At 42.8% G+C, this 15,826-nt stretch overlaps 1 protein-coding gene across 1 annotated transcript in view; it reads right to left on the bottom strand.

The window, feature by feature from the left end:
- Positions 1-15,826, bottom strand: part of LOC126252574 (zinc carboxypeptidase-like) — a 113,644-nt gene that overhangs the window by 93,368 nt on the left and 4,450 nt on the right. The window lies entirely within an intron of this gene.

Consider the following 15,826-nt stretch of genomic DNA (forward strand, 5'->3'; position numbering starts at 1 on the left):
CAGACTTTTCTCATAGTGCACGAAAAAGTGGCAACGCACCAGCAGGCTAACACTGCTTTGGGATGGGCTAAATGAGCACCATCAGAAATAATTACGTGTTTATTACATATAACGATGTACCTTCAGATCTACTAAAATTCAGAACTTACGTATTATTCTTGTATTCCTGCCCGCCGGAGACCTAGGCTCTGACTCCAACATCGATATGGGGACCGCTCAGACACTGTGCTGTGTAGTGCTTACAAGAAAACGCGACCTTACACAGTGTGTAGGGAAAGAATGACCGTCCTCTTGCGCACCGTTTCTCTGGTGTCTGCAGTTGTGACTAGCTGAAATCGAGTCATGTGATATTTTCAGCCATACTGGGTGTTTAAGTTGCGTGTGTGACCTAGAATGTGCCTATATTTTTGTAAGTTTCGTGTTGAATAATAGCACAGTGCTATGTCCTGGTTGTACTTTTCAAACTCAGACGGGACATGGCGACATGACGTACCATATCTATGGGCGATTGATTTTGGTCACATACTGCGTTTCGTGTGCACATGCCCCATGATGTGATGGTTGAGTGTACACACCCTTGGCTGTGCGTAGTGGATGTGCTAGAGAGCAGTGCCAGCATAGCTGAGCAGAGCAGCAGTGTGTTGCTCACACGTGCTCCTGTCAGAACTGAAATCAGATGGACGTGACGTCAGTTCAGCCATTATCACACAAAGACCTGACTTATATTGTTCACATTAGCAGATCTGCAGTGCAAACTTTCATAGGTATGGAGATTCACGATTCGTCACGTTACAGAAGAGATGTACACGATTCTGATGATAAGCAGATACGCTCTGTAATTATTATGTTAAAGAGTTACAGCCCTGAGAATAACTGTCGCACTTAATTTCAGTAAATAATTAACAGCTTTTACAGTATTTATGGTCCCAACCACATTGACCTATCAAATTAAGGCACTATTCTATACACGTCAATTGAACTATTCACAAGTATTAAAACATAATTACTTAACATGTGAGACACTTTTCAGCTGAATGTTAATTTTGGATCACAGAATAATTTTATTCAAGACCTTAATACAATTAGCAAGCAGTGTGTGTTAGCAGTCGTCATGACACATCGCATACAATATTAATTACAGTATGCATTTTTCTGTCTTGAAAAATTGTTTATTAATTCACGAAGTTTTACCTATAAATCAAAAACTATTAGAGCTACGTCAGTTCTGATAGTGGTAGTGGAAAGCGTAAGGAAACTTCTATCATACTGTCATTACATATTTATTTGTATTGTAATAATTAATGGCACGATGGTCTTGAATTCAATTTTGAAGGCAGCAAACTACTGTACGCAGGTCAAAGTGTAACGTATCAGTTCCATTTGGATTTTTAGCAGGCATCTGATGGCAGATTCAGATTTTTAATAACATTTGTATGTAAGAAGTTGTAAATGAGGCTGCTCATGGCACGAGGTCATTACGTGACGTAGATGCATGATTTTTCCGCAGAGGGGAGAGTGCAGGGCCTGACACTGTGGTGGCCATCTTGCTCGTTTGCACTGTTAGGGTCAGAGTTGAAAAGGCTAGACCAATGCTTGTCTCAGTGGTGATACAACCACACACTTTTCAGTGGTAGAAATTTTCGCATCGTCAGTAACGACTGAAGTGGGAAGGATCTGGGCCAATAAAATCTTGATTAAGTCTAACCTATTTCATTTACAAAAACGCAAAATGCAACTTCACACAATGCATAAATTTCAAAATTAATGAATCCAAACTTTGACGTTATAGATATACAAAAAATACACATTTGTTTGAATCAGCTCAGAATTAGATACGACTGTCAACTGCCCAATACACTGACAATTTAGAGCAATTACTCAAATGCATGAAAAAGTTTAGCCAAGTGATTACTACAATGACGAGGGGCCCATTAAAAAAGGGGCACCTTCTTAACTAATCGCATACAATTTTGAAGCGAATGAATTTTTTTTAAATAATCCTCCACATTAAATTTTAAAGCAAACCAGAAACAGTTAATGGCGGAATAACTGTTTAAATAACTGACCAAACAAAACTTTTAAAATAGGCAAAAAATAGCAATTAATGAAATCAATATTTTAAAATTAATGGCCACACAATTTTTATAAGCTCAGGTATGGTTTATAGTAAAACAATCCACCCCAAAAATTATTTAAACAGAAAATAGTGGTATTAGTACTAACAGTTTCTCTGTATTACTCGAACTTTAACAAGGACATTTGCACGGGGAAACTGACCCAGGCGGCAGTGACAAAGTGAGAGGCCGTTAACCTTCACCTCAAAGATTACACAAGCTAGTACTATGGCGCCAAAATGAACTGTCACACACGTCCAGTAAAGATTCCTCAATATGAATCAGCACTGGCCACAACCAACACCACCAACCCTCATTAAAAAAATAATTCTTACTCAGTGAGCTCATTAACAACCAGATGGAAACAATAAACGAGGGCTGAGGACAGACACATAGATCATATTTTCTTAGTTTAACTGAGGAATAGACATAACAATCAATTGACAACAAGAACAATCACGCTTTAACCTGTAACATTAACCAATGTTAGAACTCAGTGCATGCACAGTACGTGCCACCATCCAGCTTGACAATCAACCTTGGAGACCTCATTTTGATCCTCACAAGCGAGACATCAAGTTGAGATAATCAGAGCATTCTAATAATATGGGCAGGAGGACAAATACGGTAGTGAATAAATAGGCGTCATCTCAAAAGGCAAAATTAACAACTATCAATAACTGGGTTCCCATGTCATCAATTGCACCAAAAGGACTCCGAGTCTTCAGGGCCACAGACATATTTGGGCCAATAATGATCTCATATGGAGGGTATCAGTACACACTAGTGATAATTCAAATCATCTCTAAATTCGTAACGTTTGCACCATTGAAGTAAGCCACTGGTAGATCAGTGATGAGTGCTTTGAACAACTGCATCCTTTGTGCAGTTGGAAAAGTGAAGAGGACCCTATCAGACAATGGACCACAACTTAGGTAAAAATATTGCAAGGATTTTATGAAACGGAAGAAGATAAAGACAGATAATAATGAGTTGTCGACAAGGTATCAGTGAACTTCTCTGGTGTAACTAGTAAAAAAAAATTTCGTGTGACTAGGGCCTCCCGTCAGGTAGACCGTTCGCCAGGTGCACCTCTTTCGATTTGACGCCACTTCGGTGACTTATGCGTCGATGGGGATGAAATAATGCTGATTAGGAGAACACAACACCCAGTCCCTGAGCGGAGAAAATCTCCTACCCAGCCAGGAATCGAACCCAGGCCCTTAGGATTGACATTCTGTCGCGCTGAACATTCAGCTACCGGGGCGGACAGGTGTAAATAGTAGTGCACGTGCATATAAATAATTACAGGAAACTATTGAACCAAGGACAGATGAAACTTTGTAAATCTCATCTGAGTTCCCAAATAAAACGAAAACGGGAACAAATTATTGACGTAACTGTTATTATGTAATTTCATAAATGAAAGAATGCGTTTGTTACAAATGTTAACCAATAGAAATGATTCTGATTTTACATCCTTATGTAAATTTAAACATGGAAGGAAGAGTTTTCAAAAATTGATCAGTTGCAAGCAGAGATGAATACAGTACACAAAAATGTAAGATTCACAATGGAAAAGTAACTGACAGCCAAATAAACTTCTTAGATATAACATTAAAAAAGAAAGCATTTAACATAGCTTTAAAATTTACTATAATTCTACAATAACTGACACAATAATACATCAGAGTTTAACTCACCCACACTCACAGAAACAATCAGCATTCAGGTACATGATTTGTAGACTCAACATAATATCACTCAGTACAGAAAAATACCAGAAAGAACCAGACATCATCACAAAAATAGCAACAAACAGTGGGGATGACAGTAATCTGGTTACAAAATTAAACAACAATTACAGTCTGTAAACAGGATACATAAACAGCCACAAACAACAGCACAAAAAACTCCACACAAACAAACACACAGAATAACAGAGCAAGAACAATACAAACAATGCTTTAAAACAAGGAAGAAGATTCAAGATGATACACAGTGTCATACTAGCACAAACTCAAACATGAAATAAGAAAAATTTATAAAAGACAAGGTATAAAAATAAATTTCAAAACAGGCAGTTCAATCCAAAAGTACATGCGAAAAACAACAAAAGACACAGACATTTATCAGAAAGCAGGAATATATCAACTACAATACTACACATGTGTTCAAGGTATGTGGGAAAAAACAACAGAACATTCGACACCTGGTACAAAGAACACCTCACAGTATGGAAATATGGGACAACTTTTGCATAACATTTAAGAGACAATAATTATAAAGCTACTATAAGAGAGAAATACACTCCTGGAAATGGAAAAAAGAACACATTGACACCGGTGTGTCAGACCCACCATACTTGCTCCGGACACTGCGAGAGGGCTGTACAAGCAATGATCACACGCACGGCACAGCGGACACACCAGGAACCGCGGTGTTGGCCGTCGAATGGCGCTAGCTGCGCAGCATTTGTGCACCGCCGCCGTCAGTGTCAGCCAGTTTGCCGTGGCATACGGAGCTCCATCGCAGTCTTTAACACTGGTAGCATGCCGCGACAGCGTGGACGTGAACCGTATGTGCAGTTGACGGACTTTGAGCGAGGGCGTATAGTGGGCATGCGGGAGGCCGGGTGGACGTACCGCCGAATTGCTCAAGACGTGGGGCGTGAGGTCTCCACAGTACATCGATGTTGTCGCCAGTGGTCGGCGGAAGGTGCACGTGCCCGTCGACCTGGGACCGGACCGCAGCGACGCACGGATGCACGCCAAGACCGTAGGATCCTACGCAGTGCCGTAGGGGACCGCACCGCCACTTCCCAGCAAATTAGGGACACTGTTGCTCCTGGGGTATCGGCGAGGACCATTCGCAACCGTCTCCATGAAGCTGGATTACGGTCCCGCACACCGTTAGGCCGTCTTCCGCTCACGCCCCAACATCGTGCAGCCCGCCTCCAGTGGTGTCGCGACAGGCGTGAATGGAGGGACGAATGGAGACGTGTCGTCTTCAGCGATGAGAGTCGCTTCTGCCTTGGTGCCAATGATGGTCGTATGCGTGTTTGGCGCCGTGCAGGTGAGCGCCACAATCAGGACTGCATACGACCGAGGCACACAGGGCCAACACCCGGCATCATGGTGTGGGGAGCGATCTCCTACACTGGCCGTACACCACTGGTGATCGTCGAGGGGACACTGAATAGTGCACGGTACATCCAAACCGTCATCGAACCCATCGTTCTACCATTCCTAGACCGGCAAGGGAACTTGCTGTTCCAACAGGACAATGCACGTCCGCATGTATCCCGTGCCACCCAACGTGCTCTAGAAGGTGTAAGTCAACTACCCTGGCCAGCAACATCTCCGGATCTGTCCCCCATTGAGCATGTTTGGGACTGGATGAAGCGTCGTCTCACGCGGTCTGCACGTCCAGCACGAACGCTGGTCCAACTGAGGCGCCAGGTGGAAATGGCATGGCAAGCCGTTCCACAGGACTACATCCAGCATCTCTACGATCGTCTCCATGGGAGAATAGCAGCCTGCATTGCTGCGAAAGGTGGATATACACTGTACTAGTGCCGACATTGTGCATGCTCTGTTGCGTGTGTCTATGTGCCTGTGGTTCTGTCAGTGTGATCATGTGATGTATCTGACCCCAGGAATGTGTCAATAAAGTTTCCCCTTCCTGGGACAATGAATTCACGGTGTTCTTATTTCAATTTCCAGGAGTGTATATGAAAATAGTCACAATAAATAATGGAAGACACCTCTTAATCGTACAAGAAAATTATCACATATACAAAACAAAGGTGAAAAGAAGCTACTAGTGAATTACCAAGTGGATAAAGATACCTACACACTGTCTGCATCGAACGAAAATTCAATAGACAGAAATTCCAATTAATGATCACAAATAGCATTCCTCTCCTAAATATTTAAATGACAAATGAAAAAATGAAAACATAGTAATAATAAATAAATAAGAAGAATGAAAAGAGTGAACAGCACACACAAAACTTACACATCAAACATGCAGTTAAAAAATTGAAAGCAAAAACTGAACAAGATGGCAACACTTACAGGAACGAATGACACTTTGCACAAAAAATGGCAGTTACGAGGAAAACAGAAAGCTTTCAGCCAGTTTGTCACATGATACAAAGCTGTTCAGCTTATAAACAATAAATCAGATGCTGGTCTGTAAATCCTTTTCAATTTTATTAGCAAAAATTCAGTTAACTGTTTTAAATGTGCAAGAATAATCTATACGTGCAAACGAAAAATCACCAAATGTTGCTGGATAGCATCTGAAGATGCCTTGTAAATAAGGCGAGACACATCTGCGTGCCCAACGTAAATTAAAAAAACTTAATGTGTAGCAAGCAAAAGGCGTTTTTCTTTGACCTGCTGCAATTTCTATATAGCTGCTATAAAAATGTCCACCACGAGAAACTTGAAATAATTAAGAATATAGATGAACAAAGTTGAAATAACATTAAAATGAGAAGAATAGTTAAAGAATGAAATGTTGTGAATAGTAATAAGTAATGAAAAATTTGTAAAGATATCTGTGAACGTTCAGTTGTAATTATAGTATACGATTAGTGATAGCAACAAGGCACGTTTGCATTTCTAAAGCATAATACTAATATATGTTCAGTTGTGCTGTTTGAGGTCACTGCAGTCACATGTTGGAGGAAGGCATGAGAAGGCTGCAGATGTAACGAGACAGAGGGTACGAGGAATGAGTAAATCGATGCGTTATTGCCCACCAGAGAAACGGTGTGTTGTACTCCCAGTGGTACAGAAAATTAGTTCGTCAGGTCACTCACGTGTGGCGCATGTCACAGCACTGGTCACTGCCATCACACCAAAACAAGCCACCACTAGCGCAATGTACGCTACCTGGACTCTTCTGCCTAAGCTTTAACGCAAGTTGAGGACTTGCGGGAATTTATAGAACCCGTCATCGGTTCGCCGCGACCGAACGCCGTGCGGATCGGCCTAAGTATTGCAACAAGATAGGCGTGTTCTGCCTGACCTGTTTACTTATACCATTATGATGATGTCATGTGGCTTCTGCGTGTAGATACTGTCGACAAACCATTAAATCTTGCCCCTGTGATGCATGTACTTGTTTGATACATAATGAACGTTGCGACGATTGCAAATATACTCATGTTTCCCAAGGTTCTGTGCATGAAGGACACATATTTTCGACTACATTGCAGAACCTTGTGGACGGAAAAGAACATCTTTTTGAATAAGCAGTCGACTACCGCATTTCATAGATAAACAATAACGACGATTTAGGTTGTTGAGTGAATGAAAGGACACTAAACCATTCAATTTCGATGAATCACGTGACATTGTGTGAGGTAACGGGCGAGTTGTGGCGCCCTGGAAATAGAATAAGTTCGGAGTTGGCGTGGCCGCACTGGGGCCTGTCGGTGCGCTGCGGCTCGCTGTGGGCCGCACAACGGCCCGACCACGTGGTCCATCGTGTTATCACATTTTCAATATATTTATTAGTTTAAAGTTTAGTATCTGACGATAAATTATACAGGAACACCCAGCAACGAATTTCCAAAATCTAAATGGTTCATCCGAGTTTGTCGAGCGATGTGTCTTTAGAAAGCTATTAGTGTAAACCCAAACTGGTATGAATTACAGGCATGTAACTTAAATAGTACATGACTTATTGGAGGTCAAAGTGGTCGATTACTGTCGATCGCGTGAGGCCATAAAAAACGGTAGCAAGATGCTTATAAATATATTTATTCATCTATGTCTTTGTTTATATCTGATATACGCTATTCATGAAGAAATTATTTACTGTTTTAGAAAGTACAGGGACATTAGGCTACTGGCCTACTTTTGCTTGCTGTTCCTTTGATATATGTGTATTTAATTTGTTTATGTATTTAATGATGTATGTTAGAGCGTGTTTAAGGTCCAGCCGTAGGAGCATTTATTTAATTTCAAGTTATTTAAAATAAATCCAGTATTTAGAATGTGTTTCATTATGTTTGTGTGGCTGCGTTGCCTTGAAGACATGGCGCTCTAGCCAGTCACAGTGATCACGAATGGGGAGACTGGATGGGAGCGAGAGAAGAGTTCGAGGGATACTGCTCAGGACACGGAGAGTCCGGGACGGTACGGCGCGACGGATGCAAAGTGGGTGTACAGACTTGGACAGTGGAGCAGTTTACGCGTGATCACGGAGCATAGAAATATTTCAGAGTGCCGACATGTGCTCTTGTGTGATTTCCATAGCTTCTGCAGTGAAGACGTAGTATGCATTCAGAAGTGAATATTTCGCGAGCTATGTTATTGTTCATAAGTAATTACGTGAAGTAGGAATCTATTGTTTCCCTATTATTCAACTTATATTCTGCTTAACTGCTGGACCACCGACGCCAATAAGTGTTATGCAGAAATATGCCGCATTCTCAAAAGTACTTCTACTATCGTACTCATAATTTAAGGCTGTTAATATAGTACCTGCAGATTTTATTTATTTGCAATCTTTCATTTATAAATTTATATGTTACATTCATAATTCGCAATTTCCGAGTGATAGAAACCTTCGACCATTCGATTCATGTTTGTATTCTTATCGTATACTGTAGACTCAGAAGTATTTGGTCTGTAATGCGGCAACTACGTATCCCAGCCCCTAGACAACAAAACCAGCCAAAACTTTTATTATTGCAACTCTAAGTCTGTGGGTGCGTATCTGAGGGCCACCACACCATTTTATTTTATTTGAAAGCCCGCAATTACTAAAAAAGGAAGACTCATTATATGACATTGTTCTTACAGCTATATCTGAAACAAACATGAAAAACTGTGATCATATCAAGGACTTGAACTTTTTTAAAATGGGTTATATTCATTAGTACTATGAGAACTTTAAGTCAAGAATTCTTATGTGTGTGTGTGCAACAGAGACAACAGGGAGAAACTTTATGTTGAGAACACTCTTGCATTTCTACTAGAGCACTTTCTCGTTAAACCAGTGTTAATATGCCATGCATATTATACTCATAGTGATGCTTGAACTCAGAAACTATTTTCATAAATCTCATATCAATCCAGTGACTATAATGATACTGTGAGCAGAACTAATTTAATGTCTTAAACCAATGATAATACACTCCTGGAAATGGAAAAAAGAACACATTGACACCGGTGTGTCAGACCCACCATACTTGCTCCGGACACTGCGAGAGGGCTGTACAAGCAATGATCACACGCACGGCACAGCGGACACACCAGGAACCGCGGTGTTGGCCGTCGAATGGCGCTAGCTGCGCAGCATTTGTGCACCGTCGCCGTCAGTGTCAGCCAGTTTGCCGTGGCATACGGAGCTCCATCGCAGTCTTTAACACTGGTAGCATGCCGCGACAGCGTGGACGTGAACCGTATGTGCAGTTGACGGACTTTGAGCGAGGGCGTATAGTGGGCATGCGGGAGGCCGGGTGGACGTACCGCCGAATTGCTCAACATGTGGGGCGTGAGGTCTCCACAGTACATCGATGTTGTCGCCAGTGGTCGGCGGAAGGTGCACGTGCCCGTCGACCTGGGACCGGACCGCAGCGACGCACGGATGCACGCCAAGACCGTAGGATCCTACGCAGTGCCGTAGGGGACCGCACCGCCACTTCCCAGCAAATTAGGGACACTGTTGCTCCTGGGGTATCGGCGAGGACCATTCGCAACCGTCTCCATGAAGCTGGGCTACGGTCCCGCACACCGTTAGGCCGTCTTCCGCTCACGCCCCAACATCATGCAGCCCGCCTCCAGTGGTGTCGCGACAGGCGTGAATGGAAGGACGAATGGAGACGTGTCGTCTTCAGCGATGAGAGTCGCTTCTGCCTTGGTGCCAATGATGGTCGTATGCGTGTTTGGCGCCGTGCAGGTGAGCGCCACAATCAGGACTGCATACGACCGAGGCACACAGGTCCAACACCCGGCATCATGGTGGGGGAGCGATCTCCTACACTGGCCGTACACCACTGGTGATCGTCGAGGGGACACTGAATAGTGCACGGTACATCCAAACCGTCATCGAACCCATCGTTCTACCATTCCTAGACCGGCAAGGGAACTTGCTGTTCCAACAGGACAATGCACGTCCGCATGTATCCCGTGCCACCCAACGTGCTCTAGAAGGTGTAAGTCAACTACCCTGGCCAGCAAGATCTCCGGATCTGTCCCCCATTGAGCATGTTTGGGACTGGATAAAGCGTCGTCTCACGCGGTCTGCACGTCCAGCACGAACGCTGGTCCAACTGAGGCGCCAGGTGGAAATGGCATGGCAAGCCGTTCCACAGGACTACATCCAGCATCTCTACGATCGTCTCCATGGGAGAATAGCAGCCTGCATTGCTGCGAAAGGTGGATATACACTGTACTAGTGCCGACATTGTGCATGCTCTGTTGCGTGTGTCTATGTGCCTGTGGTTCTGTCAGTGTGATCATGTGATGTATCTGACCCCAGGAATGTGTCAATAAAGTTTCCCCTTCCTGGGACAATGAATTCACGGTGTTCTTATTTCAATTTCCAGGAGTGTATTATGTATGTAATTTTCTTTTAGGGGCAATTTAATGATTGGTTAATAAAATATTGTTTGACCTAAAATTGTGTAACAGATGATGACCTGTAGGTTTGATCATCAATAATAAGCAACATTGAGATGTGATGTTTGTACAGTTTAAGTCAATTACTGATAGTATTGTTACAAAATTGAATATTTTGAATATTTAATGCAAGAATTTGTTTTCTTTTTAACTTGTTGTTTAAGCTAAAACCCCTATATAGGGCAGACACCATTTTGTATCACTACTTACAGATGTGTATGCAATTTTGATGCACAGTGACATGAAGTATTACTGCCACATATGAAGTTGGATTTTATATTACATATGTCTTGTGTTATATATATTTTTATGCTATGTATGTCACTGTGTAATAATCGACTATCATGTAAGTTTTTCTAAATTTATCATGTCTTCATTTATATATTTGTTAAAAACGATGAATGGGTAAATTTTGAAAATTGTCTTATAGTAAATGTTAAATGATATATTAAAAATAAATGGAAAAGTATGATTGAACCTAAGCCATCAGCGAGTGAATGTGTAAGCTAATTAATAATAATAATTTTTTGCAAACTCAATATGACTGAATGAAGTTTAAGACAAGAATTAAAATTGTAATGCAAATCTAAAAGAACAATGAAAGGGTTTGTAAGATGTTGTTCGATAAAATGAAGTTACCCTTAACAGCAAGAAACAGAGTGAGTGTGTGACAGAGTATTCGAGTAATAGGGAATATAATAAATGATCACATATACCCCTTATACATCTTATTCTTTACCAGACAATCAATGCCAAAGATGAGCACACAGTCCCAGTGCCATATTAGTACAAATTTCTTTGGTGCAATTATGCTATAACAAATTTTGAGCGCAATTTCATCTGCATAAATTTAAAAAGAGAAGAAAGTGGTAAAGCTATCTGACCATTTCAATCAAACTGTCCTGTAACTTGTGTGAAACCCATAAGGAACAGTCGAAGTAAATTGTAATAGATTAATGATTACTGGATAATGAAATATGAATTGGTGCTGGTGACTGCCAACATAGAACTACTTGGATTTTGATTGCCTTTGTTAAATGCAGGCATAGCTAAATGAGAGGCCACTGCGAGAGCAAGTTGAACGCCAATGAGGGCGGTGCGCAACATAGGCCACGAAACCAGAGGGATTCTGCCCCCAGTGCTATTCAGAACATCGCCACTCACCCCTTTGTATGAAGAGAAATGCAAGGCAGGTAAAATTAGTCAGAGAAGTGTTTTGTGGAGTGAGAGAAAGAGGAAAAGCTACTGCAGCACAGCTAGGCTGTGTGTCTGTCATCAGACAATGCAGAGTACATCTGAGGAATATGCAGGACAGCAGATTTTGTTTTTAACAAGCTGTATAGGTGTGGTCAATTTCTGGCGTCACGCCATAGGGTGAGAGTTGGAGCGAGAGGCCGGTGGCGCCTGGTGACAGTTTGGTGGTAGAAAGAAATATTTTATTAAATTCCAGTTACTCATCTTATTGTTGACAATGTGAATCGGTCATATTGAAGAGGTACATATGTCAGAGCCCAGCATTGCTGACATTAAGCCAAGCAGCGGCCAGTGATGTATCAGAGGGCCAAGTCCCTGACGTCAGCAGTGTATTTCCTCTTCCTGCCATGACTGCAGTCTGCTGTTAAACACCCTCACTCAGATGACTCAGGCTCAGCTCTCATCCAACGCACAGATAAGGCAAGACTACCATGCATGAGTCATATTCTGCTGCCACCTGACAAGAGTTTGATGGTGGCAGATGTAGACAGCAGGTCGGCAAAACTGTGGCACCAAGGCTCATGGACGAGATTTGGTTCAGTAGGAGGCTGGCATGACCCAGCCTCAAACCCCAGGCTGCAGTTGGCAGTGCCCAATCGTCTCGTCATCTAGGTTGACCTTGGGGTCTTGGTGGTGCTGCTGAACTCCAAACGAATTGGCCTCAAAATACAGAGATGTTTATATGGCTCTGGGTCGCATTTGCTGCACTATTGCCTAACATCCAGTCACATTGTTCACAACGTGGTTCCTGCTCAGGCGTGATGACACTACATTACCCTCTTTGGCCATTGTACTGTGCAATGCAGGTCTTGCTGAGAATGGCTAGCTGATCTCACAATCCTTTTGCGTACACATGAGGCTTTCTTCGGAAGACTGGGCCTGTCAAGTCCTGCATAGGAATGGCTCCCCACGGTGACTACTTGCACTATTGATCTGTAACATAAGACACACGGTCCCAAGGTTACTGTGGACTGGCATTTTATCCACTAAACATTTTCTTCATTAAACTTTAGGTCTGCTTCCCATTTTTCTTAAGCTCTACAAATTCATTCCCCATCTCTCGCTCTGGGGATCCAGGATCAGGCTTCCAAACTGCTCATCGTCACAGGTCAATAATGGCTACGAAAAGTAAAATAAGAGTCACTATCTTTCCAGGAATCAGAACAGTCGAGGTCACAGTTACCCATTGTCTACCATCCTGATACTGTTCAACGTGCTGCCTTAGTTGCTCCACAGTGATCTTGCCCTCCTGTGTGGCTATCATCTGTCTCAATGAGTGAACTAGGCTTCGTTCCCAGGTATCGTTCTAGAAGGTTAGGTTTTGCTTAGGCAACGTCTCTAAGGGCTTATCCGGCCAATACAGCTACAGTTGTTTTATATTTAAAAAAGTGACTCTTGTCGTTGTGGATGGTAAATGAAATGTGGATTACATTATATCACACACAGTTGACTAATCAATAACCCATTGCCTCTTAACGCTAAGCTTCGTGCCCCCATGAGCTTCCCTTGCTCATAGAAACGTTTCACCACTATTACATCATTGTAAACCAACTATACACAAGCTCGTTACCTACACTCCTGCATTCCATATACCAACTCCAAAAGACAGCAAGTCTCATTAGCGCTATTCTCGCATCTAGCATTTACATCCCTTCTTGAACTGCCCCTAATCTTGGTTTAGAGCGATGGTTCATGCTTTAGCAAAATCCGTTAAGTTTCTAGTTATTTGTCAAAGCATTTGTGTGTTGTTCAGTACGCCACTCTGAAAACTTACAATCTGTGTGTAAATCCCTTCTGCTAGTTCTCTTGCAGCTTCTGCTGTCTTATTCATTTCACTCACATCGTTTGTGTCTGCTGTCCCAAATAGTGTCTTGAACATCCTTTCCCCAACATCTACCCATCCATGTCTCAGGAATGTCTTAAATGTCCTTCCTCCCACATCTATCGGTTCCCTTTTTTCCTTCTGTAATTCCTTGAGTACTACTCGTAATACTTCCTGCTACCGCTCTTTCAGCTGCGTATATGCTGAGAGCAACTTCCTGTGCTCCGCTATCACCTGTCTGAATACTCCATTACTGTTAGCTGATTGTTTCAAACCCGAAAATGTTCCCTCCAACCTTCGTATTTCTTTCTATAGTTCCCAAACATTAAATACCAACTTGACAGTCCACTTGTGACTAGACAATACCACATCCTGCTGCCTGGAAGACAAAATTCCTCCATCTATGTGATGAATTTCCACCTTAGGCGAAGAGGTACATCACTGACGAAACTACACTGAAGAGCCAGAGAAACTAGTACACCTGCCTAATATCGTGGAGGCTCCCACGGGCTCGCAGAAATGCCACAAAACGACGTGGCATGGACTCGACTAATGTCTGAAGTACTGCAGGAGAGAACTGACACCATAAATCCTTCAGGGCTGTCCGTAAATCCGTAAGACTATGACGGGGTGGAGATCTATTCTGAACAGCACGTTGCAAAGCATCCCAGATGTGCTCAATAATGTTCATGTCTGGGGGGTTTGGTGGCCACTGGAAGTGTTTAAACTCAGACGAGTGTTCGTGGAGCAACTCTGTACCAATTCTGGACGTGTGTAGTGACGCATTGCCCTGCTGGAATTGCAGGGCAATGCGTCGGAATGCACAATGGACATGAATGGATGCAGGTGATCAGACAGGATGCTTACGTACGTGTCACCACTCAGAATCGTATCTAGACGTATCAGGGATCCCATACCACTCCAACTGCACACACTACATACTATTACAGAGCCTTCACCAGCTTGAACAATCCCCTGCTTACATGCAGATCCATGGGGTCATGATGATGTCTCCACACCCGTACACGCCCATCCACTTGATATAATTTGAAACGAATCTCATCGTACCAGGCATCCTGTTTACACTCATCAACAGTCCAATGTCGGTGTTGACGGGCCTAGGTGAGGTTTACAGCTTGGCCCGTGCAGTCATCAAGGGTACACAAGTGCGTACACAAGTGCGTACACTGAAATTTGCAGCATTTTGCGGAAGGGTTGCACTGTCACGTTGAACGATTCTCTTCACTCGTCGTTGGCCCCGTTCTTGCAGGATCTTTCACTGGTCCCAACGATGTCGAAGATTTTATGTTTTACTGGATTCCTGACATTCACGGTACACTCGTGAAATGGCCGTACGGGAAAGTCCCAATTCATCGCTACCTTGGAGATGCTGTGTCCTATCGCTCGTGCGCCGACTATAACACCACGTTCAAACACACTTTAATCTTGATAACCTGCCATTGTAGCAACAGTAACCCATCTAACAACTGTGTCAAACATTTGTTGTCTTATGTAGGCGTTGCCGACCGCAGCGCCGTATTCTACGTGTTTACATAGCCCTGTATTTGAATACGCATGCCTATACCAATTTCTTTGGCGCTTCAGTGTAGTACCTTCGTTCCTCCCCGTCGTCGAATGGCAGTCTGAGGACAGCGACCACTATCATCTCCCTTTCGCCCAGAAGCCTGCTGTCTCTCATCAGCATCTCCCACAGAACAATTAAAGATGACACTACCACAGACATACAATCCTATCCACAGTTACTTTAACAATGTACGCAACAAACAAAGGAACAAAATCGCACTACATGTTGGCTACTTCCTCAGCATTAATAAATATGGTTTACAGGGTCCATGACCCTCCTTCTTTTGTTGCTCATTCCTCAACTCTTTATTTTTCACTCTTTTATTTGGTTCTGCCGACGTACCCTCTGACATCGACTATGGCGCATCCTTGAACAGTCTCAAGTGTCTGATATGTACAATCTTTGG

Source organism: Schistocerca nitens, chromosome 4 (assembly GCF_023898315.1).
Source record: "Schistocerca nitens isolate TAMUIC-IGC-003100 chromosome 4, iqSchNite1.1, whole genome shotgun sequence".
In the NCBI taxonomy this organism is placed as follows: Eukaryota; Metazoa; Arthropoda; class Insecta; order Orthoptera; family Acrididae; genus Schistocerca; species Schistocerca nitens.